At 50.7% G+C, this 27,291-nt stretch overlaps 1 protein-coding gene across 1 annotated transcript in view; it reads left to right on the top strand.

Moving 5' to 3' along the window:
- The first annotated feature begins 2,276 nt into the window (after positions 1 to 2,276).
- LOC140391520 (G-protein coupled receptor 183-like) overlaps positions 2,277 to 27,291 on the top strand; it is a 30,297-nt gene continuing 5,282 nt past the window's right edge. The window contains exon 1 of the mRNA XM_072476078.1: positions 2,277 to 2,422. The gene's annotated coding sequence lies outside the window, so the exon portion shown is untranslated. The remainder of the gene's footprint in view (positions 2,423 to 27,291) is intronic.

Here is a 27,291-nt window from a genome sequence, read left to right on the forward strand (position 1 = left end):
ACAGCTAGGGTATCTTGCTCAGGTACACCTTCAAGTTAGGGTGAGCAGAACGGCGTATGCAAATTTCCCCCGCAACAACCAATCAGCAGCTCCACTCTACTGCCCTCTGCTGGATGCTTGTCTTCACTTGAACAGCTAGGGTCGCTTGCTCAGGTACACCTTCAAGTTAGGGTGAGCACTTCGGCGTATGCAAATTTCCCCCGCAACAGCCAATTAGCAGCTCTGCTCTACTGCCCTCTGCTGGATTTCAATTCTTTGTCCCTTTGACATCAGTCTTCCTGGGACTCCTCTTTTCATCCCCTTGCTTCTAGAACCATTTGTTCTTTAGCTTCTGTGACTTGTGTTATGAACGCCACCAATGTTCAATGCGAGGGCATCTCAAATCCCAGGAGGGAAACTTGGAATGTTGTTTCTTAATTGTTTTGTTTTGCGATTTGGAAAATATATGAGACAAGAGATGAAACCCGGTGAGGAAAAGGGTCAGTCTTGTAGTAAATTATTCAAATCTTAAAATGTTTAATAAACTTTAAAAGGCACAAAAAATAAACAAAAAAATTACACTTACTTAAAGCGACACCGTGTTTCTCACACCCACAAATACAAACATAGATTATTTAAAGCTACCTTTGTTTTCTGGTATTATCCTATTTCTTTTGTTTGTAAGCGGTAAGTTTCACCGCGTGGGAGGTTTTATCACATCATCTCACATTCCCTCCCAAATGAAACATCGGGCGCGATTTAACGGGACAAAGGCGGAGTCACGTTTCCGGCGCATTTAGCGGGGTGTTGCCTGATGTGCTGAGAAAGACCCCGCTATTTAATGGCACTTTGTCATTACTTATAGCCTCGGTGAGGAATGCCCCATCGAGACCGCACTTACATCATTCCCTGCGCTGACGCGCTCAGCTTGCTGGTGCAGGACGAGTTGCCGTGGATCGGGGCGACATTTTAAAAATATGCTCATGGCGGATTCCATCTCGGCCTCAGCTCCACTTTCCTCCCCGTTCTCCATCGCCCTTCAACCCTACTAATGAAAAACCTGTCTCGCTCCTCCTTAGATTTACTCAATGCCCCGGCATCCATCGCACTCTGCGGTAGTGAATTCCATTTGGACATGTTTACATTCAAGTTCAAACTTCAAATGAAAGTGAACAAAATGGTCATTATTACAGTGTGTTATATAATCCCTACAGTTCAGAAGGAGGCCATTCGGCCCATCGAGTCTGCGCCGACCCTTGGAACACCCTACCTATGCCCACACCGCCACCCTATCCCTGTAACACTAAAGGGCAATTTAGCATGGCCAATCCACCTGTATTCAATGACCCAGCCTCCATAGCTCCCCGGGGAAGTTGGATAATAGTAACATGCTATATTCCATTTTAACTTTGCAGAAGTGTTGATTCCCAAATTTCTTTCTCCGTCAGTCTGGCCTCAATAAAAGTCGAGATGGATTCGCACGTAAAAAGAAGTTATTTATTTAGCTTGCAAGCTTAATTCATTTTACAGAAACATAAGAGACATCCAGTCTCCTACACTCCAGAAAGCGAATGAACAAAGAGACAAAGGGATCTCTGCAAAATCAATTCAAATGGTATCAAGTTTCACATACTCGACGCCCATAGGTCAGCCTATGTCCCTCCTGACCTGTTTGATCTATTCTGATTGGCTCACTTCCAATCCCTTTCTCTGGCCCCTATCAATGCAGCATCACTCTCATAGACACACCTCTTCCTGCTTTTTCCATGCGGTCTCAAATCCCTTTGTCTCTATCTGCCAGAATCAAAGTGGCTTATTTCTACATTACATTAACTAGTATCTCTAAAGTAACTATTTTATATCACATTCGTCAGAAGCACTGTACAATTCCATTCACTTCAGCCATCGAGGTCAAGCCATTGGGTCATCATTCTCAGTTAAAGGTGCTGTATAAATTCAAGTTGTTGAAGTTACAGCTTCTGACAGTCAGGAAATGTAGCTATTTACAGGGGCATTTTGGTTCAGTGTGACTCTTTACGAAGTTACAGGAAAGTTCCAGCTCATAAAAGTTGTAACAATCATAGCAAGAGTGATGAAACATTAGTATTTAATCAAATAAGGTCAGATTAATGAAAGATAAATGTTCAGCAACGGAATATGCAGGTTTTAAGCAAAGGATGATTCTTTTTTCTGCAGCGTACTCTGAGGCAGGGGTGTTTGTGACGAGCAATACAAGCAATTGGGTTGTGTGCTGGTGTAGTACTGACAGCTAACCACACAGAGAGATGGAACTGATTGTGATGTTAAAAGGAAACAGCAACACGCTTGAGGCATGTGAACTCTCAGCAAAGGGCCACACACTTCTCACTTTTCGGCACAGGCAGCTTTCGGCTCTCAGTTCTTCAGAGGCTCAAAGGGGTGCGTGAGGAAATCTGGGCACAAGGTGAGAATTGATGCGGTTGAGTAAGGGCTAAAAGTGTTAAATTGGTCGCTTTTTAAAAAAAGATCTATTAGCCATAATCTGCAGAGCACAGTTCAGATACAAAGAATTACAAAGAAGATCCACAAGGGTGATACCCGAAATTGGAAGTAGTGAATATCAGGAAAGGTTGAAAATGAAATGAAATGAAATGAAATGAAAATCGCTTATTGTCACAAGTAGGCTTCAAAATGAAGTTACTGTGAAAAGCCCCTAGTCACCACATTCCAGCACCTGTTCAGAGAGGCTGGTACAGGAATTGAACCGTGCTGCTGGTCTGCCTTGGTCTGCTTTCAAAGCCAGCGATTTAGCCCAGTGCTAAACAGCCCCTCCAGCTGGGTTTCTCATCTCGAGACAAGAGACGGCTAGGGGGACCAAAACTAGGGACCATCAATTTAGGACGAGAGAGTCCCTGATAAATCCAACTGGGAATCCAGGAGAAATATCTTTTGGCGGGAATGTGGAACTCGCTACCACTGGCGATGGTTGAGGCGAATAATGTAAATGCATTTGAAGGCTGGATAAACAGATGTGGGGCAAATGGAATAGACGGACAAGCTGCTAGGTTGAAGAGTTGAAGAGAGGGAGGAAGGAGGCTGGCGTGGAACAGAGCCAGCAGCATGGACCATTTGGGCCGAATGGCCTGCTTTTGTACTGCAAATTCCATGGAATTCTATCCACTTATCAGACTGAACATGTCTTTAAATGATTGCTCTGTTTTGAACTCAGTCTCAGTGTAAGTTCCAGGTTATAGAATCGGCAGTGAATGTGTAAAGACTGCGTAGGCACAGGTGGTTTAAGTCACGCCGGTTAGCAGGGTGGATGTGGGTGGGTGGATGTGAATATGGGTTGAGTGGGTTGTGATGCTGATGTATCAGCAAGAGCCTGCTTTGGAAATTACATTGTCAAGCTAATTGCCTTATTCAAAGCAAGTGATGGTTGTTGGCGCAACCTCCAAAAGAGTATAAATGGACACACTGGAGCAGTTGCTGTGGGGACATTAGAAGGAGTTTCTGAACTTGGTGAGCCTTTTGCAGAACTAACTTGCTGAAGGTAAAAGACAAGCTGCTGTATTATTCCTCCTTCATGTACTAACATTTGACATTAGTGGGGGTGGGGGTGTGTGTAGGGGGGGTGGGGGGGGTGGGGGTGGGTGGGTGGGGGGGGTGGGGGTGGGTGGGTGGGTGGGTGGGGGGGTGGGTGGGGGGGGGATCGGTGGATGTGGATGCGGATGGAACATGGTGGGTGGATGAGCAAAGTTAAGTGCAATGCTCGAAGTTCTGAAATAATTATTGTGTATTATTTGTGTGATTCGAGCAGAGGTAAGGCAAAAACGTAATTGGCTTCACAGACCCCCTCCCAATTAATACAGTGGCAAATGCAAGAGCAGCACGGTAGCATTGTGGATAGCACAATTGCTTCACAGCTCCAGGGTCTCAGGTTCGATTCCGGCTTGGGTCACTGTCTGTGCGGAGTCTGCACATCCTACCCGTGTCTGCGTGGGTTTCCTCCGGGTGCTCCGGTTTCCTCCCACAGTCCAAAGATGTGCAGGTTAGTTGGATTGGCCATGATAAATTGCCCTTAGTGTCCAAAATTGCCCTTAGTGTTGGGTGGGGTTACTGGGTTATGGGGATCAGGTGGAGGTATTGACCTTGGGTAGGGTGCTCTTTCCAAGAGCCGGTGCAGACTCGATGGGCCGAATGGCCTCCTTCTGCACTGTAAATTCTATGATAATCTATGATAATTTTCATGGAAATATTTATTTCTGCGCGGGAAACGTAGTCATGATCATGGTCTCTTGATTCAGTAACTGCAGATTGGAATTGGAAAACGATTTGTGGTATGAGGAATTCTCCAACGGGACAACAGATGGATTATTTTAGATAACCTTAAAAAAATATTGATTCTAATCAGAAATGATTCTAATCCCGTACCAGCCTCCCGAACAGGTGCCGGAATGTGGCGACTAGTGGCTTTTCACAGTAACTTCATTTGAAGCCTACTTGTGACAATAAACAATTTTCATTTTCAAATGTCGTTGAGAGATTTTGCATCAAAAACACGTCCAAACTCCCTATAATAAACCACAGAGGTTTAATTGCATGGATTTTAAAATTCTCACCTTTTCTTCAAAATGGCCTTGCCCTTCTCGCTATCCCTATAATCTCCTCCAGCCCCACAACACTCCCCGATCCCTGCCCTGCTCCAATTCCAGCTACCTGGGTGCTAAGCTCTGGGATTTCCTCTCTGCCTCTGTAACTTCCTTTGAGACCCTCCTTGAAACCCACTCTCTGACCAAACTTTGACCATCTGCCCCGCTACTGTGAATTCCCTTTGAATGTTTTACACTGTTAAAGATGTTAAATTCAGCTTGTTCTTGTTGGTGTACATTTTGTCTACATAAAGCACAAACTGCTCCAATCAGTGGATCAAAAAGACAGGTGAAACTATAGTGGTAATTGCGCCCGTTACATTATAGGCTCTAACCTTGGTGTCCTATTTTGGTTACGTGTGTAGAAGCAGACTCATATTTATGTATTCTGTGTTAAGAGTAGCAATGATCTTGAGATGAGGTTGGGGTTAGGCGGCAGGGATAATTCATTTCAATGCCATTCTGCCCCTCTAGCTTTGAAATCTCCTCCAGCCCCACACCTCTATGAAATCTCTGCACTTCTCCCATTCTGACCTCCTGCACATCCCGAATTTTAATCTCTTCACCATTGGTGAATGAGCCAAGATCGAAGGTTCTGGAATTCCCTCTCTAAACCTCTTTGATGTTCTACCTGTCCTTCCACCCTTAAGACACTGTTTTAAAAAAATATATATTTTATTAAAGTTTTTCGATCAACCAAGAATTTTCCATTTTTACAACTTTGTAACAGTATATACATTGATCGTTTTAAAAATAATATATTAACTAACGGCAAATGCCAACACAAATAAAAAACAAAAAGAAATAGTAACATTGAGAAGATAAATATGAACAACAATTATGTAACGACACACAAAAAAAAAACCAAGGACCCGAATGCACCCTCCCCACCGCCCCCCCTGGGTTGCTGCTGTTGTCTTTCCTATTTTCCCTTATCGTTCTGCGAGATAGTCGAGGAACGGTTGCCACCGCCTGATGAACCCCTGAGCCGAACCTCTTAGTGCGTACTTTATCCGCTCCAATTTTATAAACCCTGCCATGTTGTTTATCCAGGCCTCCACGCCCGGGGGTTTAGCTTCCTTCCACATAAGTAGAATCCTTCGCCGGGCTACTAGGGACGCAAAGGCCAAAACATCGGCCTCTCTCGCCTCCTGCACTCCCGGCTCATCTGCAACCCCGAATATAGCCAACCCCCAGCTTGGTTCGACCCGGACCCCCACCACCTTTGAAATCACTTTTGCCACACCCACCCAGAACCCGTGCAATACCGGACATGACCAAAACATGTGGGCGTGGTTCGCAGGGCTTCCCGTGCATCTCCCGCACCTATCCTCCACCCCAAAAAACCTGCTCAATCTTGCTCCCGTCATATGCGCCCTGTGTAGTACCTTGAATTGGATCAGGCTGAGCCTGGCACACGAGGACGAGGAATTTACCCTACTTAGGGCATCTACCCACAGCCTCTCCTCAATCTCTTCCCCCAGCTCCTCCTCCCATTTTCCTTTCAGTTCCTCTATCATCGTCTCCCCCTCGTCTCTCATTTCCCTGTATATATCGGACACCTTACCGTCACCCACCCATGCCCCTGAAATCACTCTGTCCTGGATCCCTTGCGCCGGGAGCTGCGGAAATTCCCTTATCTGTTGCCTCACAAATGACCTCACTTGCATATAACGAAATGCATTCCCAGGTGGCAACCCGTATTTTTCTGTTAGTGCTCCCAGACCCGCGAACGTCCCGTCCAAGAACAAGTCCTTCAGTTTTGCAATTCCTGCTCGCTGCCAAGATTGAAATCCCCCGTCTATCCTTCCCAGGACGAACCTGTGGTTGTTCCTTATCGGGGACCACACTGAGGCCCCCGTCACTCCCCTATGTCGTCTCCACTGCCCCCAAATCTTCAGAGTCGCCACCACCACTGGGTTTGTGGTGTACCTTTTCGGGGAGAACGGCAGCGGCGCCGTCGCCAGTGCTTTTAAGCTAGTTCCCCTACAGGACGCCATCTCCAGCCTTTTCCACGCCGCTCCTTCTTCTTCCCTCATCCACTTACATATCATAGACACGTTAGCGGCCCAATAATAATCACTCAAACTCGGCAGTGCCAATCCCCCTCTATCTCTACTGCGCTGCAGGAACCCCCTCTTTACCCTTGGGGTCTTTCCGGCCCACACAAAGCTCATGATGCTCCTGTCCACCTTCTTAAAAAAGGTCTTTGTAATCAGTATGGGGAGGCACTGAAACACAAAAAGAAACCTCGGGAGGACCACCATTTTAACCGCCTGCACCCTGCCCGCCAATGACAGGGGCACCATATCCCACCTCTTAAAGTCCTCCTCCATCTGCACTACCAGTCGTGTCAAGTTAAGCTTATGCAAGGTTCCCCAGTCCCTGGCTACCTGGATCCCTAAATACCGGAAATCTCTTGTTACCCTCCTCAGCGGCAGCTCGTCTATTCCCCTGCCCTGTTCCCCGGGGTGCATCACAAACAGTTCACTCTTCCCCATATTCAGTTTGTATCCCGAAAACTCTCCAAACTCCCTGAGTGTCTGCTTTATCTCAGGCATCCCCTCCACTGGGTCCGCGACATATAACAGCAGATCATCCGCGTATAATGACACCCGATGTTCTTCTCCTCCTCTAAGTACCCCTCTCCACTTCCTGGAGCCCCTCAGCGCTATGGCCAATGGCTCAATTGCCAACGCAAACAGTAACGGGGACAGGGGGCACCCCTGTCTTGTGCCCCTATAAAGTCGGATGTAGTCGGATCGTTGCCTGTTCGTAATCACACTTGCCACCGGGGCCCCGTACAGGAGCTGAACCCATCTGATGAACCCCTCTCCAAATCCAAATCTCTTCAGTACCTCCCACAGATAGTCCCACTCCACTCTATCAAATGCCTTCTCTGCATCCATAGCCACCACTATCTCTGCCTCCCCCTCCGGTGGGGGCATCATCATCACCCCTAACAACCTCCGTATATTGGTATTCAATTGCCTCTCTTTAACAAATCCTGTTTGGTCACCATGCACCACCCCAGGGACACAGTCCTCTATCCTTGTCGCCATCACTTTGGCCAATAACTTGGCATCTACGTTCAGGAGGGAGATAGGCCTGTATGACCCGCACTGCAGCGGGTCTTTGTCTCTTTTCAGGATCAGCGATATCGTCGCCTCCGACATCGTCGGGGGTAGTGTCCCCCTTTCCTTAGCCTCATTGAAGGTTCTCGTCAGGAGTGGGGCCAGCAGGTCCACATATTTCCTATAAAATTCCACCGGGAACCCATCTGGTCCCGGGGCCTTCCCTGCCTGCATGCTCCCGATTCCTTTTACCACCTCCTCTACCTCAATCTGCGCTCCCAGTCCTGTCATCTCCTGTTCCTCAACCTTCGGGAACTCCAACTGGTCTAGGAAATGCATCATTCCCTCTTTCCCTTCCGGGGGTTGGGCCTTAGACAGCCTGTCGTAGAATACCTTAAATACCCCGTTCACCCTCTCTGCTCTCTGTTCCGTCCTTCAGTCCTCGTCTCTAACTCCTCCGATCTCTCTCGCCGCCCCCCCTCTTCCTAAATTGTTGGGCCAGCAGTTGGCTCGCCTTCTCTCCGTATTCATACTGTACTCCCTGTGCCTTCCTCCACTGCGTCTCCGCCTTACCTGTGGTCAACATGTCAAAGTCCGTGTGTAGTCTCCGTCTTTCCCTGTATAGCCCTTCATCCGGAGCCTCCGCATATTGCCTATCCACCCTCAAGATCTCCCCAATCAGTCTCTCCCTTTCTTTACCCTCTTGTTTCCCCTTATGGGCCCTTATGGAGATCAGCTCCCCTCTCACCACCGCCTTCAGCGCCTCCCATACTACTCCCACCTGGACCTCTCCATCATCATTAACCTTTAGGTATCTTTCAATACATCCCCTCACCCTTCCGCATACCCCCTCGTCCGCCAACATTCCCATGTCCAATCTCCAAAGTGGGCGTTGCTCCTTTTCCTCACCTAGTTCCAAATCTACCCAATGTGGGGCATGATCTGAAATGGCTATAGCCGAGTACTCCGCTCCTGCCACCTTCGGGATCAGCGCCCTTCCCAGGACAAAGAAATCTATCCGGGAGTACACTCTATGGACGTGGGAGAAGAAGGAAAACTCTTTACTCCTCGGTCTAGTAAATCTCCAGGGATCCACTCCTCCCATCTGCTCCATAAAGCCCTTAAGCACCTTGGCCGCTGCCGGCCTCCTCCCGGTCCTAGATCTGGACCGGTCCAGCCCTGGGTCCAGCACCGTGTTGAAGTCCCCCCCCCCATTACCAACTTTCCCATCTCCAGGTCCGGGATGCGCCCCAACATACGCTTCATAAAGTTTGCATCATCCCAGTTCGGGGCGTATACGTTCACCAGCACCACCGCTTCACCTTGCAATCTGCCACTCACCATCACGTACCTACCCCCACTATCCACCACTATGGTCTTCGCCTCAAACGATACCCGTTTCCCCACCAGTATTGCCACCCCTCTATTTTTCGCATCCAAGCCCGAGTGGAATACATGTCCCACCCATCCTTTTCTTAATCTGACCTGATCCGCCAGTTTCAGGTGCGTCTCCTGAAGCATAACCACATCTGCCTTTAGCTCCTTTAGGTGCGCAAGTACCCTTGCCCTCTTAATCGGCCCATTCAACCCTCTCACGTTCCACGTGATCAACCGGGTTGGGGGGCTCTTTACCCCCCACCCCTCGTCGACTAGCCATCCCCTTTTTTAAACCAGCTCCTCACCCGGTTCCCACGCAACCGCTTGTCCCCCAGACGGCACCCTCCCGTCCCGACCATCTCGTCTCATAACAGCTCCCCCTTCCCCTTAGCAGCAGCAGCAACCCAGTTAATACCCACCCCCCCCCCACCCCCCCCCCCCCCTCCCCGCTAGATCCCGCTCTAGCTTGATTGCACCCCCCATATTGCTTCCCGGAGTCAGCAAACTCTGGCTGACCTCGGCTTCCCCCGTTTATCCTTAGCCTCCCTGCGTGTGAGGCCCCTCGTTCCTACGCCCCCTTTTCCCGCCACAGTTTCCATAACACGGGAACAGAGCCCGCGCTTCTCTCTCGGCCCCGTCCCTAATGGCGCAGCTCCTTCCCTCCTTCCCCATCCCCTTCCCCACCGGCGCCCACATTTCTTCGTGTGTCCCCCCTTCGAGGGGAAAAAATTCCCCCATCTGATTTACAATTTCTTGCCACCACCTCGCTACTTCATTCCAAACATCCTTTCCCAAATCTAGTCCAACTTCTCCTCTTGAATGAATGTCTACGCCTCCTCTGCCGTCTCGAAGTAGTGGTGTTTGCCCTGGTGTGTGACCCACAATCTTGCCGGCTGCAACATTCCGAATTTCACTTTCTTCCTGTGGAGCACCGCCTTGGCCCGATTGAAACTCGCCCTCCTTCTCGCCACCTCCGCACTCCAATCTTGGTAGACGCGGATCACCACGTTCTCCCATCTGCTGCTCCGTGTCGTCTTAGCCCATCTCAGGACCATCTCCCTGTCCTTGTAGCGGTGGAATCTCACCACTATTGCTTGCGGTATTTCCCCTGCCTTTGGTCTTCTCACGAGGACCCGGTACGCTCCCTCCACTTCCGGGGGCCCGTTGGGGCCTCAGCTCCCATTAAGGTATGGAGCATCACACTCACGTACGCCCCAACGTCCGCACCCACTGCCCCTTCGGGAAGACCCAAGATCCTTAAGTTCTTCCTCCTCAAGCTATTTTCCAGGGCTTCCAATCTCTCCATACACCTCTTGTGTAGCGCCTCGTACGTCTCCGTCTTCACGACCAAGCCCTGTATCTCGTCTTCATTTTCGGCAGCCTTTGCCTTCACTCCACGGAGCTCCATCTCCTGGGTCTTCTGCGCCTCTGCAGCATCGGCGCCAGCACCTCCTTCTTGAGCTCCTCCACACATCGCCGGAGGAACTCCTGCTGTTCCAGGCCCCATACCAACTGGGCTCCCTCAGCCGCCATCTTGCTTCTCCCTTCCCTTCTCTGCCACTGCTCCAGAGGATCCTCCACAATCTGGCCACTACTATCACGTCTTTCCATCCACACCCGGGGGGACTCCTTCCTATGTCGCCTCACACTGGGTTTAGCTTTTGAAAATTTCCGTTGGGGCTCCCGATAAGAGCCCAAAAGTCTGTTTAAACGGGAGGTGCCGAAACGTGCGACTTACCTGGTCATCGCTGCACCCGGAAGTCCTTAAGACACTTTTTAAAACCACCTTTGATCAATCTTGTGGTTGGTTTCCTCATTATCTCCCTATGTGGCTTTGTGTCATCATCTCAAATCTTCCGGCCTTCCGACCTCCAGACACCAGAAATATGACCAAAGATGCCTGTCGCAACCCTGTGGAAGTATTGACGTGTGGAACTCCATGGGAATTACCCGGGAAGATTGAATATCCGATGAGAAATTTCCCAACGCCCCAGAACCCTTCAGAGATGCTTCCAATTGAGTTATAGTCGGAGATTTTGGGCAGTTACAGTGGACTTACCTGGATAGTTACCCAGGAAATTTCAGGCAGATTAAAACCTTGTCTAACTCCACAGGTGAGCCTCAAACACTCACTCTGACCACCCCTTTGACATCTCCACTACCCCTTATGATTAGGCTCACTCCAACCACCCAACCACTCGCAGACCAGACCTGACTAACCTCACCACAAGTAACCCCTCCCCCCAATCCGAAGCTGACTAGACCCCAACTTGACTGCCACCTCACACAATTACCCAGCCTTCGCATTCACCCACCCGCCACCTTACTTGGCGGCGACCTTACCTGCTTGGCACCTCACCTGGTCACCACCTCACCTGGCCGGCACCTCACCTAGCCGACACCTCATCTGGTCACAACCTCACCTGGCCGGCACCTCACCTGGTCGCCACCTCACCTGGCTGGCACCTCACCTGGCTGGCACCTCACCTGATCACCACTTCACCTGGTCACCACCTCACCTGGCCTTCACCTCGCCCAGTCACCACCTCACCTGGCCGGCACCTCAACTAGGCGACACCTCACCTGGTCACAACCTCACCTGGCCGGCACCTCACCTGGTCACAACCTCACCTGGCCAGCACCTCACCTGGCTGGCACCTCACCTGGCCGGCACCTCACCTGGTCACCACCTCACCTGGCCGGCACCTCACCTGGTCACCACACTGAATGTTTAAATTTACCATACAGCAGCTAATGCCGTAACAAGGGGGTGGGTCCTGTCTTTCCCACAACTGACTCCACTGTGATGACATTCCCTGAGGAAGACTGCGCTCCACATTTCTGGCTCGAAAGACACAGCAGGAAATGTGGAACGGTGTGGGATTGGGAGAAAGTTCCAGTGGGATTGCCATTCTGATGGTTGCTGCTCCTTGGTAGATCCAGACCATAATTTGCTGCACAATTTACCTATGGAGCACTTGGGGAGCTACACTAAAGGTGCCAAATCGATACAAGTTGCTGCTACTACTTTGTGCAATATTCGATTACATATTATTTATCATCAAATAGCTCGAAAGCAACTTCAAAATTAAGAAAACAAAAGAAAGACAGCTGGCATGAAATCTGGATCGGTGCTGCTTGGTTTTTGGTTACCATAACTGGGGTCCATTGTTCGAGTCCGAGATGCACTGGGTGTCATATTTATGAGAATGTGAGCCCGCGGGCAGTGAGCGTGTGCTGGAATATTCAGTCCCTAGGTCAGCGGTTAACGGCAATGTGATGCCATTTTGGAACATGGTGCTCCAGCGTTCATCCTTTCTGAATCATACACAGCAGAAGGGCGAGCCCTTCCACCATTGCTATCTGAAATGATCATCAACTAATGTCAGACTGGTTGCTGATTGATTGCAACTGGCAGTTACCACAACTCTGGAACTGTTCTAGGCTTTCCAGAATTGCTTTAAATTGTGAAATTCTCCAGGGCATCGAGTGAACATACAAACATACGGAACAGGAGGAGGCCATTCGGCCCCTCGAGCCTGCTCCACCATTCAGTAAGATCATGGCTGATCTGATTGTGGCCTTAACCCCACTTTCCTGTCTGCCCCCCATAACCCTTTATTCCCCTGTCATCAAAACTCTGTCTAACTCTCCTTTAAACGTACTCATGATTCAGCCTCCACTGCTGTCTCTGGAAGAGAATTCCAATGGCTACGACCCTCTCAGAGAAGAAATTCCCCCTCGTCTCCTCCATCTTAAATGGGGGAGCCCTTTTTGTAAAGTTGTGACCCCTTGTCCCAGATTGCCGCACAAGAAGAAACATCCTCAATGCTCCCACCCTGTCAGCTCCCCTCTCATTCTTCTTAAGCCCAATGAATACAGGCCCTGCTTGTTCAACCTTCCCTCATCACATAACCCGACCATCCCAGATATCAGTCGAATGAACCTTCGCTGAAGGGTTTCTCGTATTATATACTTTCTTAAATAAGGAGACCCAAACTGCACACAGTGCTCTAGATGTGGTCTCGCCAATGCCCTGTGTGGCAGGGGGTGAAAAACTTGGGAGGTGATTCTCCGGCCGCATTATGCCTGCCGAAAATCCCACTGTGTCCCGCTGTCGTCGCCCCCCCCCGTGGCTGCAAAAACCAGCGGGAATCACTACTGCTCTCCACCACTGGAGAGCAGATGTGATGACCATGCCAGGGGGGCTCTGAGGACATTGGTGCCCCTGGATGGTTGAGAACGTGGCGGGGCAGTGCCAACCTGACACTGCCAAGGGGTCGGGCTGGAAGGGAGCAGGGCCGGAAAGGAGGTGCAGCTGGAAAGGGGGGCCTTTAGTGACACTCACCTGGGTGTGAGGTCACAGGTATCAGCGACTGGGGGGGGGGGGGGGGGGTTGATGCCAGCGGGGAGGGGTACGTCTGAAGGGAGACCCACTGGGGAGGCCGCGATGCCAGCGATCCTTGGGATGGGGGTGGGGACGGGGGTGGGGTAGAGGGGGCTGATTTTGACAAGGATGGTGGTGGGACCAGGTGGGACTGAAGCCCCGATGCTGGCAATGCTGGGAGGGGTGGGGGTCGACCTTTACCGACACTTTGTGACCGGGGCGCCCTTTATAAAAGTCACCCTGATCTCTGAAGACAGGCTTTCCCTCGCTGTGCTGGTGCAAAACGTGCCCCCCTTCTAAAAAAAATGTCTTGCGCGGGTAGATTGCGATCTGGATCGCGCCCGTCTACCCAGCGGGAATCGCACCTCGTTTCCGACCGGAGACCACACTGAGAAATGTTTGGGGAGAATTCCGCCCTTGGGCTTCACTTCAATGTTTCTGCCCGGGTCAGTCTTCCCAGCCATGGGTGCACTAAGGATGTTCCTCTTGGAATAACTGGGAAAAAGAACACAGGCTTTGCAGAACAGCACAAGCTGCTGGAGGAGGGAGGGGAAAGGAGAGGGCAAAGGAATTCTCAGCAGGAGGCCTATTCAGTCCCGCATGCTCAGGGAGCAACTCTACCTGAAACTCGGGGAGGGACAGTGAGCCTGATGTCGGTGCTTTACTGAGTACATCCGGACTCAAACCTGGCACTTGCTGCAGCCACAACACCAACCGCAGAAGTGTGAAAACAGCATTGCCAGTAACTGAGGAGGTTTCAGTGGCTATGAACTGGCCTTGTTCCAGGCTGGAGCTGGAGGGATTTGTGAAAGGACACAAACTCATTTCATTTCCTCTTGCCGGAGAGCAACAAGCAGAGTGCGGGCACGGCTTTGCCAAGCTTGCTGCTTTCCCCGCGGCACAGGGAATCGTTCATTGACACCATTTCACTGTCAGGGCGTCCAGCCGGTGTGTGCCCACGGGCAGTTTAGAATGTTTGTCCACCCCTGGTAACCTGGCCGCAGTCATGATGCTCCCACCGAGCAGGTGCTTCTGAGGCACCACAGCAAGCGGAAGGGTAGTTAGTGAGTGATGAGAGATATCCTCTGCCGGCTTAGCTGGTGACTCCAGTCTGCACAGTCTGCATGCTGCAGAAATCAGGCTGCCACACGGAATGTGCGAGAGCGGAATATTGGGAGCGTGGAAACGAGGCTTTCCCTGCCTGGAGCACTCGGGAGGCGTCCCACAGCCCTCAGCGGAGTGGGGGTCAGAATTATGGTGGTCTACCCTCAACAAACTGAGGAGGCAACTGCACAGCAAGCAACCGAGGAGCCGGAGACCGAGGAGGAAGAGGAAGCGAGGAGGCATCTTGCATTACCCCTTTCTGGCCGCATTGTCAGTGCACAGGCCACCCGAGTGCGATAGCAGGAAGCTCAGCTCCAATTCCCCACTTGTTGACAGCCCCCCAGCTGCCCTTCCCTCTGTCGTTGACCATCACAGTGACCACTTGGCCCCAACACAAAATAAACACTCCGAATCAAACTTTGTCATTCTGCATACAAACTATTGTAGGCTGGTACGTTCCGTTAATTCCTGCCTTCTGTGCGTCTTTGTCTAACACGGTGCCACGTACCCTAGTAGCTGCAGCATGGCTGGTGGGTGGGAGCCTGTTGACCTGGAGAGACTGCAGGTGACCTTGCAGAACAACTTCGATCAGCTCTGCACTTGGGAATATATTCAAGGCTGAGTTAGACAGCCTTCTGATAGACAAGGGCGTCGTGGGTTATGGGGCGTGTGGGGTGGGGGTGTGGGGGTGGGGGTGGGGGGGGGGGGGGTAGGCAGACAGCAAGATGTAGTTGAGACCATAACTCACTCAGTCATGATCTCATCGAATGGCGGAACAGACTTGAAGGGCCGAACGGCCTTCTTCTGCTCCTAAATCATATGTTGAGGAGGCCCGGTTTCAGACTGTGGGTAACAGCAATATGGTGGGCTGACAGGAAACAGTAAGGGTACTGACAGTGCGGCAAACGAAGATTGACATTTATATAGTGCCGTTCATGACCATTGGCCATTTCAAATAGCTTTACAAACAATGAAGTCATTTTTGTGTAATAAATTGGGGTGGCACAATTGCACAGTGGTTAGCACTGCTGCCTCACAGCTCCAGCATCCTGGGTTCAATTCCAACCTTGGGTGACTGTGTGGAGTTTGCACATTCTCCCTGTGTCTGCGTGGGTTTCCTCCGGGTGCTCCGGTTTCCTCCCACAGTCCAAAGATGTGCAGGTCAGGAGGATTGACCATGATCAATTGTCGCTTAGTGTCCAAAAGGTTAGGTGGGGTTACTGGGTTCAGGGGAAAGGCTGGGACGTGGGCCTAGATAGGGTGCTCTTTCAGAGGGTTGGTGCAGACTCCCCCTCCATCACTGATGCACAGTAGCAGCCGTGTGTACCATCTACAAGATGCACTGCAAGAACTCACCAAGGCTCCTTCGACAGCACCTTCCAAACTCCTGACCTCTACCACCACAGAGGACAAGGACAAAAGATGCACGGGTACACCATCGCCATGGGATTTTTCACACCCGCCTGAGGGCAGACGGAACCTCGTTATAACAACTCATCTGAATGACGGCACCTCTAACACAGCGGCACTCCCTCAGGACTGGCACTGGGACCATCAGCCTGGATTATGTGCTCAAGTTTCTGGAGTGAGGGCGGCAGGGTGGCACAGTGGTTAGCACTGCTGCCTCACGGCGCCCAGGTCCCAGGTTCGATCCCGGCTCTGGGTCACTGTCTGTGTGGAGTTTGCACATTCTCCCCGTGTCTGCGTGGGTTTCGCCCCCACAACCCAAAGATGTGCAGGGTAGGAGGATTGGCCACACTAAATTGCCCCTTAATTGGACAAAACATTTTTTTTAAGTTTCTGGAATGAACCACAATCTTTGCCTTAGATACAAGAGTGATATGAACTAGGCCAAGATGAGACTAGATACTAGACTGTGAAAATAAAATTGGTTTGAGAAGGGAAAGGGATGTGGAAGGGGAATTTACTTTCAAGAATATTGTTCTTTTTACAGGTTAACAAGAGAGTTTCTAAACGTTTGATGTTCATTGAATGAATCACTTGACAAGAATAAATTCAGCAGAAAATACTGAACAGAAATACCAATGAGAGACTTGCAAAGTGCTGATTTTAAAGTTATTTAATTAGGGAATATTTTATATTTCCAGCGAATGTGACAGGTTGAGAATGAAGTCAGTGCTCTGGGATAGAACTGAGTCCCAGAGTCAGATCACAAATGTACATTTTTAATCATCCTTCTTGAATCCCTGAATCAAACAGAAATGATGTGCCCGACAGCTCCCCTGCTAACGAGGGGGAGAAGCACTTACACCGATCCCGTGGAGCAAACCCCACACAGCTCGCAGCCACGCCACCGCGCACAGCTGCTCCACGATTCGGGGATGCCGACCTGGCCAGACTCATAGACGTGGTCGAGGCCAGAGAGGCTGCCCCATTCCCCCGAGGGTCAGTCACAGGGCAGCCAGTGCCACCTGGGAGGCAGTGGCCACGGCCGTCAGCTCGGGGAGTGTCACTAGGAGGACCGCCACCCAATGCCGCAAGAAGCTTAACGACCTCCCCCAGACCGCTTCCTGCTAGTTGAAAGACCAGCGACGCGTGTACACCTTGGGCCGTCACCGTCTCCCCCTCTGGGTCCCCCTCTGGCCGGATGGGCGGCCAGGTCCTCAGAGTGTGGAGCGGGGCCCTGCACATGGGCTATCACCTCGAGCCTCTGTCGACACTGCTGCCGCCTGCCACCTTCTACAGCGTCTGGCCGCCTGGCCAGCCAGCAGCACCATGAGGGCAGCTTCCTCAGGGCCCAAGATACCATCCATAATGTAATACATGAGGAACCGGAGAGGGTGGGAGACCGACTGACAGCTATGGCTTCCGCCTCGGTACCTCAGATCCCCTAAGAGTCCCACATCCCTACCATTCCTCAGGGTGTCATCCAATACTCTTGCACACGCCCGCCGGCCGCAGCAGTGACCCCTGGGCACCGGACCCCAGACCCTGTACCCCAGGCACCCGCTGGAAACGTGACCTGGACCGGACGCTGGTTCCCTGCCCGGTTCACACACCCACCTTCTGGTTGCGGTGATGTCCCCGATGCTGAGGCCCAGCTCTCGGGTGTTCCAATGTTGGCCGCTGCCTCTGTGTTGTTGATTTACTCCAGAGTTCAGGACAGCTGTATATGCCCCACAGCCTGATTGGAATGCGAGACAGTAACAACCGCTTGGCCACAGCATGTGTACCCATGGGGATCCACTTGGGGGCTGTGAGGTGCTCACATTGCTAGATTTGCCAATTCCCTATTAGCGGTAGCCTTCAGCCGTGCGGCCAGAGGCCACCGTGGTGAGCGGGGTTAAAGTGACCTTCACCATACAATCACGGACAAGGTTCTGACCTCGGGGTGTTCGGTGGGACGGACAGGCAGCAGCTGGAGCTGCCCCCGTTATGGGTATACATGATTTGGGGTGACATGGCAGACCCGTGGGTGCTGAGCACCCCCCCCCCCCCCCCCAGTCCCCCGAGCACCAGGGCAGTGGTCCCGGTGCCCCCGGCTGATTGTCAGATTTCACCTCCTCCGACCCCCACAGAAGCCATTTTGCTGGCTTCACGTTTGTAAACAGGTGTACTGAATGGCACCCAGGCAAGCGCCCCCTGGGGAGTCGGTTTATCACCGTTAGATAGGGGGTCCCGCCCGTTGATGGGATGTTCTTAGTTGGTGATTATTGGTTTCTTGGCATGGCGCAGTGGGATCCGAATCTCGGCAACGGGAGCGGGCCAGTTAGATCGCAAACAGACCAGCGTCCAGTGTTGTTCCTGATTTCGGCCTGTCCTGCTAACTAACCACCCCGACTGATTTGGGCGCGACGCGGCCGGTAACTCTTGCCCGATGTGCAGGGGAGAGAAGCTGTAATAATACATTCTGGATTCCTGTCTGTAAACTCTAAAGTATGAATAAGTAGATTTAGTAAACAGGTTCAGTGAGTATTTTTAGTAAGCAGGTATTGTAATTAACAGCTCATGAAATAGTTGAAACAGATGGGCAACAAGAAGAAATGGGGGCGATGCAAAGTTGAAAACTTTTTACTGGGGATAAAGTTGCCACAGGGACCTGTCTCTCGGCCATTTCTAATTGATACAATACGCAATCGGGTCTGTGGCACTAAAATTGCATTTCCTGATGATATGTAGTTCTGTGGGCTGGTGGTAAGAAGACTAAATATCTTCAGAGAGACTTGGACCAATTATGAGGGTGCTTGAAGTGTAGTCATCATAGAATTATGAAGCAGGCCATTCGGCCCATTGCACCTGTGCTATCTCTTTGAACGAGCTATCAAATCAGTCACACTGATCCCCGGCTCTTTCCCCATAGCCCTGCAAATGATTCCCCTTTCGTATATTTCATACAATCCATAAAATCTCTACAGTGCAGACGGAGGCCATTCGATCCATCGAGTCTGGACTGATTTATCCAAATCCCACTTTGAAAGTTACTATTGAACCTGGTTCCACCGCCCAGATCACAACAACTCGCTGTGTAAATAAATTATTCTCAACTCCGCCTCAGGCTCATTTGCTGTTGTACCCTCAATAACGACGCTTAGAGAGTAAACGGTAAAGTAGGCTTTAATAAGCTAAGAACTAGCCTGGTGCTGAGACTGGTGCTTACTGGGTGCCGCCCACAAGACGGCCCCTTATATACGGCTCCCAGGTGTCCGGAGCCGGAGGCGGAGTCCCCCAGGGTTCCAAGCCCAGTCTTAAAGGGGACATCACCTTACATGATGATAAGGGTACACTAATACAGTAACCGTTCATCACATTTGCCAATTTCCTTAAATCTCTGACCCTCGCCGTCCGGTGGGGGCGATGTGCTGAACAGTCGCATGAAAGGTTGCTCTCCTCCAGAAACTTTAACTTTGGCTCGTTTTAAGCTGGAAATTAACCACACCCCTCACCCCCACTCCACCCTTGCCTCGGCCCCACCCTCACCCAAAACAAGCAACCACCTGAGGAAATGCCCTCAAAACCACCAAGAAGCAGAAAGGACGACAAGAGCGAGGAGAGAAAAACACAGACGATGGACACGAGGAGCGAAGCAGAGTAGGACATGGCGAACCGGGAAGGATCGCCAACGGGATTTCCCACCCACCCACCGCGACGGGGCAGTGGATGGAGCTCCTAGCACAGGAGCATCTAAAACCCTGAACCTTATTCCAGAGGACCTCAAGGTGGCCATAATAATCGCTCTGGCCGCCTTCAAAGAAGCCCTGGAGAAGATAGAGCGGCGATTGGAGACCCAGGAGGAGAGAGCAGCTACTGACCAGAGTGACTGGATCGGCATGCCCAAAACAGAGGTGGCAAGGCTGGTGGTGGTCCAGGAACACTCAAGGGGAAGTTGGAAGACCAGGAAAATAGATCCCGCTGCCAGAATGTAAGGATCGACGGGCTACCAGAGGGCACGGACTATGTTGCACAGATACTGGGAAAGTTGGTCGGGGGTGAAAGCTTCCCCAATCCCTGAGAAGTGGACAGCGCACACAGGTCGCTCAGGCAAAGGCCCAAAACAGGGGAACCACCAAGAGTGACCATAGCAAAGCTCCACAGGTTCCAAGACAAGGAGTGAATTTCGGGCTGGGTGACGAGTATGCGGCCCTGCACATGGGAAGAACATACGATCGGCATATATCAGGACACCGGGGCCGACTTGGCCAAGTGCCCGGCCAAGTTCAACGGAGCCAAGGCGGCGGCCCTGTTTAAAAACAAAGTGTGGTTCAGATTGTTGTACCCCGCAAAACTCTGGGTGACACATGGCAACAAGGAAGCACTCCTTCAACACACGGGGAGACTCAGAGGAACTTGTTAGGAAGAACGGGCTGGGAAGACAGCAGTAAGGGACACACATGGATCACTGACGATATTCTTTGTCTTTTCTTTCTTATGCTTCTCTTTTGTATTATTATATGATGTGTCTTTGGCACTCACTGGAACGGGCACCTGCACGTCCTAGGAGGGGGGGAGGGTAAGGCCGTGGGACATCAAAGCCGGAAGGACTTGGAGGGGGGGGAAACAAAACAGGTAAAAGATAGGAGGAAATGCTCCCGGGAGGAGTCACAGGACTAGGGTATATGCGGGGCACAGGGGTAAGAAGAGGGGGTGGGGGCGCAGCACAGCTCACGAAAGGGAGGGAGCGCCTGGCAGAAAGGGAGGGGTAGAAAACCAGATCGGGGAGAACGGAGAGGGGAGCTGTAGAAGGGCAAGAGAGGGAGGTGTGGGTGAGGGGAAGGGAGTGACGGTGAGAGTATGGGGACACATGGGGGGTATCTGGGGACAGGGAGTGGAAGGGGAGGGTAGAATGCTGGTTCCAACAGGTTGCACATGGCGACGGCTGGAACAAAGGAATCAACGGGGGCCATCTTGGATGGTCCCCAGCTGTCTTTTAACACAAGACCCTGCTCCCGTGCCCACATGTCTGTTCTTGGCCTGCTGCAATGTTCCAGTGAAGCTCAACGCAAACTGGAGGAACAACATCTCATCTTCCGGTTAGGCACGCTACAGCCTTCCGGTCTCAACATCGAATTCAACAACTTCAGATGATTAGCTCTACCCCACCTCGACCCATTTGTTTTCATCCCATTTCATTTTAACTGTCTTTTACCATTTATTTCTATTTTCTCTTTCTTTATATATATTTCCCCTCCCCCTATCTTATATCCCCTTTCCTTACCTTTTTTCCCCTTTGCTTCCTTCTTCCCCTCTCGCCCACCCATGTCCCCCGCTCCCCCACATCTACACCTGTCACATTTTACCCTCTGATTTTAGTTTCTCTGTTTGGCCTTTCACACCTTTTATTCTCTCTGGGGACTGCTATTCGCACTCTCTTCCCTTGGTTCCTGTAGCTATTCGCACTCTCTTCACTTGGTTTCTGTGGCTATGACTCATCTTTCATTTCCTCACCCCACTGTATAAATATCCCCATTTTCTAATACCACAGGGCCACATGTAAATAGTGGAACAGAGGGTTGGGAAAACCAGCTACTCGGGGCCTAAGGCCAATAGGCCTCAAATTTGTATATATGTTACCCAGCTGTAGTTTGTCCATCACTTCCCCCAGGGTCTCTATCCTGCCAACTATCTATAGGTCCCCTCGTCCTGTCTCCACCTTTTAAACGAGGCGTCCCATGTTGCCAGGGTGAATTTATGGTTCCTGTAGATCGGGGTCATGGCGAACATTGCTACATAGATACATAGACACATAGAAGATAGGAGCAGGAGGAGGCCTTTTGGCCCTTCGAGCCTGCTCCGCCATTCATCACCATCATGGCTGATCATCCAACTCAATAGCCTAATCCTGCTTTCTCCCCATAGCCTTTGATCCCATTCGCCCCAAGTGCTATATCCAGCCGCCTCTTGAATATATTCAATGTTTTAGCATCAACTACTTCCTGTGGTAATGAATTCCACAGGCTCACCACTCTTTGTGTGAAGAAATGTCTCCTTATCTCTGTCTGAAATGGTTTACCCTGAATCCTCAGACTGTGACCCCTGGTTCTGGACACACCCATCATTGGTAACATCTTCCCTGAATCTACCCTGTCTAGTCCTGTTAGAATTTTATAAGTCTCTGAGATCCCCCCTCATTCTTCTGAGCTCCAGCGAGAACAATCCCAACCGAGTCAATCTCTCCTCATATGACAGTCCCGCCATCCCAGGAATCAGTCTGGTAAACCTTCGCTGCACTCCCTCGAGAGCAAGAACATCCTTCCTCAGAGAAGGAGACCAAAATTGCCCACAATACTCCAGGTGTGGCCTCACCAAGGCCCTGTACAATTGCAGCAACACATCCCTGCTTCTATACTCGAAACCTCGTGCAATGAAGGCCAACGTACCATTAGCCTTCTTTACCGCCTGCTGCACCTGCATGCTTACCTTCAGCGAATGGTGCACAAGGACACCCAGGTCCCGCTGCACACTCCCCTCTCCTAATTTACAACCATTCAGGTAGTAATCTGCCTTCCTGTTTTTGCTTCCATAGTGAATAACCTCACACTTATCCAAATTATACTGCATCTACCATTGGTTGGCCCACTCGCCCAACCTGTCCAGAATTTGCTGTAGGATCCCTGCATCCTCGTCACAATTCACCCTCCCACCTAATTTGGTACCATCTGCAAACTTTGAGATGTTACATTTTGTTCCCTCATCCAAATCATTAATATATATTGTGAATAGCTGAGGTCCCAGCACCGATCCCTGTGGTACCCCACCGGTTACTGCCTGCCAATTTGAAAAGGACCCATTAATCCCAACTCTTTGTTTCCTCTCTGCCAACCAGTTTTCCATCCACCTCAATACATTTCCCCCAATCCCATGCGCCTTTATTTTTGCACAATAATCTCTTATGCGGGACTTTGTCAAACGCCTTCTGAAAGTCCAAATATACCACATCGACTGGCTCCCCCTTGTCGACTGTACTGGTTACCTCTTCAAAGAGGTCCATAGTCTATACCAGTCCATAGTGTTGTCTGAATTAGTTCTACACTCTGAGCGTGTTACTCACGGCATCGAGTAGAAAAACTGGCGAGTCACGCTGCAGTTGTATAGAACCTTGGTAAGGCCACACTTGGAATATTGCGCACAATTCTGGTCGCCACACTACCAAAAGGATGTGGAAGAACAAAGAACAAAGAAAATTACAGCACAGGAACAGGCTCTTCGGCCCTCCCAGCCTGTGCCGATCCAGATCCTTTATCTAAACATGTCGCCTATTTCCAAGGATCTACTTCCCTCTGTTCCCCGCCCGTTCATATATCTGTCTAGATGCATCTTAATGATGCTATCGTGCCCGCCTCTACCACCTCCGCTGGCAAAGCGTTCCAGGCACCCACCACCCTCTGTGTAAAGAACTTTCCACGCACATCTCCCTTAAACTTTCCCCCTTTCACCTTGAAATCGTGACCCCTTGTAATTGACACACCCACTCTTGGAAAAAGCTTGTTGCTATCCACCTTGTCCATACCTCTCATAATTCTGTAGACCTCAATCAGGTTCCCCCTCAACCTCCGTCTTTCCAACGAAAACAATCCTAATCTACTCAAGCTTTCTTCATAGCTAGCACCCTCCATACCAGGCAACATCCTGGTGAACCTCCTCTGCACCCTCTCTAAAGCATCCATATCCTTCTGGTAATGTGGCGACCAGAACTGCACGCAGTATTCCAAATGTGGCCTAACCAAAGTCCTATACAACTGTAACATGACCTGCCGACTCTTGTACTCAATACGCCGTCCGATGAAGGCAAGCATGTTGTATGCCTTCTTGACCACTCTATCGACCTGCGTTGCCACCTTCAGGGTACAATGGACCCTGGCTTTGGAGGCTTTGGAGAGGGTGTAGGGGAGGTTTACCAGGATGTTGCCTGGTCTGGAGGGTGTTAGCTATGAGGAGAGGCTGAATAGACTCAGACTGTTTTCATTAGAAAGTCGGAGGTTGAGGGGTGACCTGATAGAGGTCTACAAGATTAGGAGGGGCATGGACAGAGTGGATGGGCAGGCACTCTTTCCCAGGGTGGAGGGCTCAGTCACCAGGGGGCATAGGTTTAAGGTCCGTGGGGCAAAGTTTAGAGGAAATGTGTGAGGCAGGTCTTTTACACAGAGGGTGGTGAGTGCCTGGAACGCATTGCCAGGGGAGGTTGTGGAAGGAGATACATTCACGCCGTTCAAAAGGCACCTTGACAAATACATGGAGAGGATGGGTACAGAGGGATACGGCACTACGAAGTGCGAAGGGTTTTGGCCAAGAGTGGTATCATGATTGGTACAGTCTTGGAGCGCTGAAGGGCCTGTTCCTGTGCTATATAGATCTGAAGATCTCTGGTAGATGGAGGTTGAGGGGTGACCTGATAAGAGGTCTACAAGATTATGAGGGGCATGGATAGAGTGGATGGGCAGGCACTCTTTCCCAGGGTGGAGGGGTCAGTCACTAGGGGGCATAGGTTTAAGGTCCGTGGGGCAAAGTTTGGAGGAGATGTGCGAGGCGAGGTAGCTCATCCCACGTACTCCCCGCATTGGAGATCTCTACTGCCTCCCAAAAATACATAAGGCCAACACACCAGGCCGCCCTATCGTTTCAGGCAATGGGACCTTGTGTGAGAACCTCTCTGGCTACATCGAGGGCATCTTGAAACCCATCGTACAAGGTACGCCCAGCTTCTGTCGCGACACGACGGACTTCCTACAGAAACTCAGCAACCATGGACCAGTTGAACCAGGAACATTCCTCGTCACAATGGACGTCTCGGCACTCTACACCAGCATCCCCCATGACGACGGCATTGCTGCAACAGCCTCAGTACTCAACACCGACAACTGCCAATCTCCAGACGCAATTCTGCAACTCATCCACTTCATTCTGGATCACAATGTCTTCACCTTCGACAACAAGTTCTCCATCCAGACGCACGGAACAGCCATGGGGACCAAAATCGCACCCCAATACGCCAACATCTTCATGCACAAGTTTGAACAGGACCTACTCACCGCACAGGACCTTCAACCAACGTTATACACCAGATACATCGATTACATTTTTTTCCTTTGGACCCACGGCGAAGAATCACTGAAACGACTACACGATGGCATTAATAAGTTCCATGCAACCATCAGACTTACCATGGACTACTCTCCAAAATCAGTTGCATTCTTGGACACACTCGTCTCCATCAAGGACGGTCACCTCAGCACTTCGCTTTACCGCAAACCCACGGATAACCTCATGATGCTCCACTTCTCCAGCTTCCACCCCAAACACATTAAAGAAGCCATCCCCTATGGACAAGCTCTCCGTATACACAGGATCTGCTCAGACGAGGAGGAGCGTAACAGACATCTACAGACGTTGAAAGATGCCCTCGTACGAACGGGATATGGCGCTCGACTCATCGATCGACAGTTTCAACGCGCCACAGCGAAAAACCGCACCGACCTCCTCAGAAGACAAACATGGGACACAACCGACAGAATACCCTTCGTCGTCCAGTACTTCCCGGAGCGGAGAAACTACGTCATCTTCTTCACAGCCTTCAACACGTCGTTGATGACGATGAACATCTTGCCAAGGTCATCCCCACACCCCCACTACTTGCCTTCAAACAACCGCGCAACCTCAAACAAACCATTGTTTGCAGCAAACTACCCAGTCTTCAGAACAGTGACCACGACACCACACAACCCTGCCATGGCAATCTCTGCAAGACGTGCCAGATCATCGACATGGATACCATTATTACACGAGAGAACACCATCCAACAGGTACGCGGTACATACTCGTGCGACTCGGCCAACGTTGTCTACCTCATACACTGCAGGAAAGGATGTCCCGAAGCGTGGTACATTGGCGAGACCATGCAGACGCTGCGACAACGAATGAACGGACATCGCGCAACAATCACCAGGCAGGAGTGTTCCCTTCCAGTCGGGGAACACTTCAGCAGTCAAGGGCATTCAGCCTCTGATCTCCGGGTAAGCGTTCTCCAAGGCGGCCTTCAGGACGCGCGACAATGCAGAATCGGCGAGCAGAAACTTATAGCCAAGTTCCGCACACATGAGTGCGGCCTCAACCGGGACCTGGGATTCATGTTGCATTACATTCATCCCCCACCATCTGGCCTGCAAAATCCTACCAACTGTCCTGGCTTGATATAATTCACACCTCTTTAACCTGGGGTTACCCCATCTCTGGATCTGTAAAGATTTAATCACCTGCTAATGGTTGCATTCCAAGCATTGTTTGGCGTCTTTGAATTTGTCTATATATGTGTTTCTGGAACATACCTCTTCATTCACCTGAGGAAGGAGCAGCGCTCCGAAAGCTAGTGACATCGAAACAAACCTGTTGGACTTTAACCTGGTGTTGTAAGACTTCGTACTGTGCTCACCCCAGTCCAACGCCGGCATCTCCACATCATATATAGATCTTGTTCTTTGTATCTAGATGGGATCACTGTGTTCCACAGTTTTCGTTATGTTTTATTCTGTATGTTTTTCTTGGGGCAATTTGTTTCCTTTCCTTGTATATTTCAACCTCTTTCAACAATGTTGTTCAACAAGTTAAATGCAAACCAATAAAAACATATTTCCGAAAAATAATCTGTGACCCTCTGGTTAGCCCCTTACCAGCAGAAACATTTTCTCTTTGTTTACTCTGCCAAAAACCTGCAACATTTTGAACACCTCCATTAAATCTCCCTTTAACCTTCTATGCCCAAAGGAGAACAATCCCAGCTTCTCCACTCTCTCCACATCAACCTAAATCCTTCCTCCCTGATCCCATTCAGGTAAATCTCCCCTGCGCCCTTTCCTTCTCCCGGCACCCGTCGAGCTGTGGTCCGTGTCCTAAAAATGAACCTTCTCAGATCGTGATGTGGGGATGCCGGTGTTCGACTGGGGTGGACACAGTAAAAAGTTGCAAGTCCAACAGGTTTATTTGGAATCACTAACTTTCGGAGCATCGCTCCTTCATCAGGTGAGTGAAGAAGTAGGTTACACAAATACAGCATATAAAGACAAAGCCAATGATGCAAGATGATATTTTGAATGAGAGTCTTTGCAGGTAATTAAGTCTTTACAGGTCCAGACGGTGCGACTGGAGAGAGGGATAATCACAGGTTAAAGAGGTGTGAATTGTCCCAAGCCAAGCAGGAGTGTTCCCTCCACGTCGGGGAACACTTCAGCAGTCAAGGGCATTCAGCCTCTGATCATCGGGTAAAAGTTTTCCAAGGTGGCCTTCAGGACGC

Source organism: Scyliorhinus torazame, chromosome 15 (assembly GCF_047496885.1).
Source record: "Scyliorhinus torazame isolate Kashiwa2021f chromosome 15, sScyTor2.1, whole genome shotgun sequence".
Lineage (NCBI taxonomy): Eukaryota > Metazoa > Chordata > Chondrichthyes > Carcharhiniformes > Scyliorhinidae > Scyliorhinus > Scyliorhinus torazame.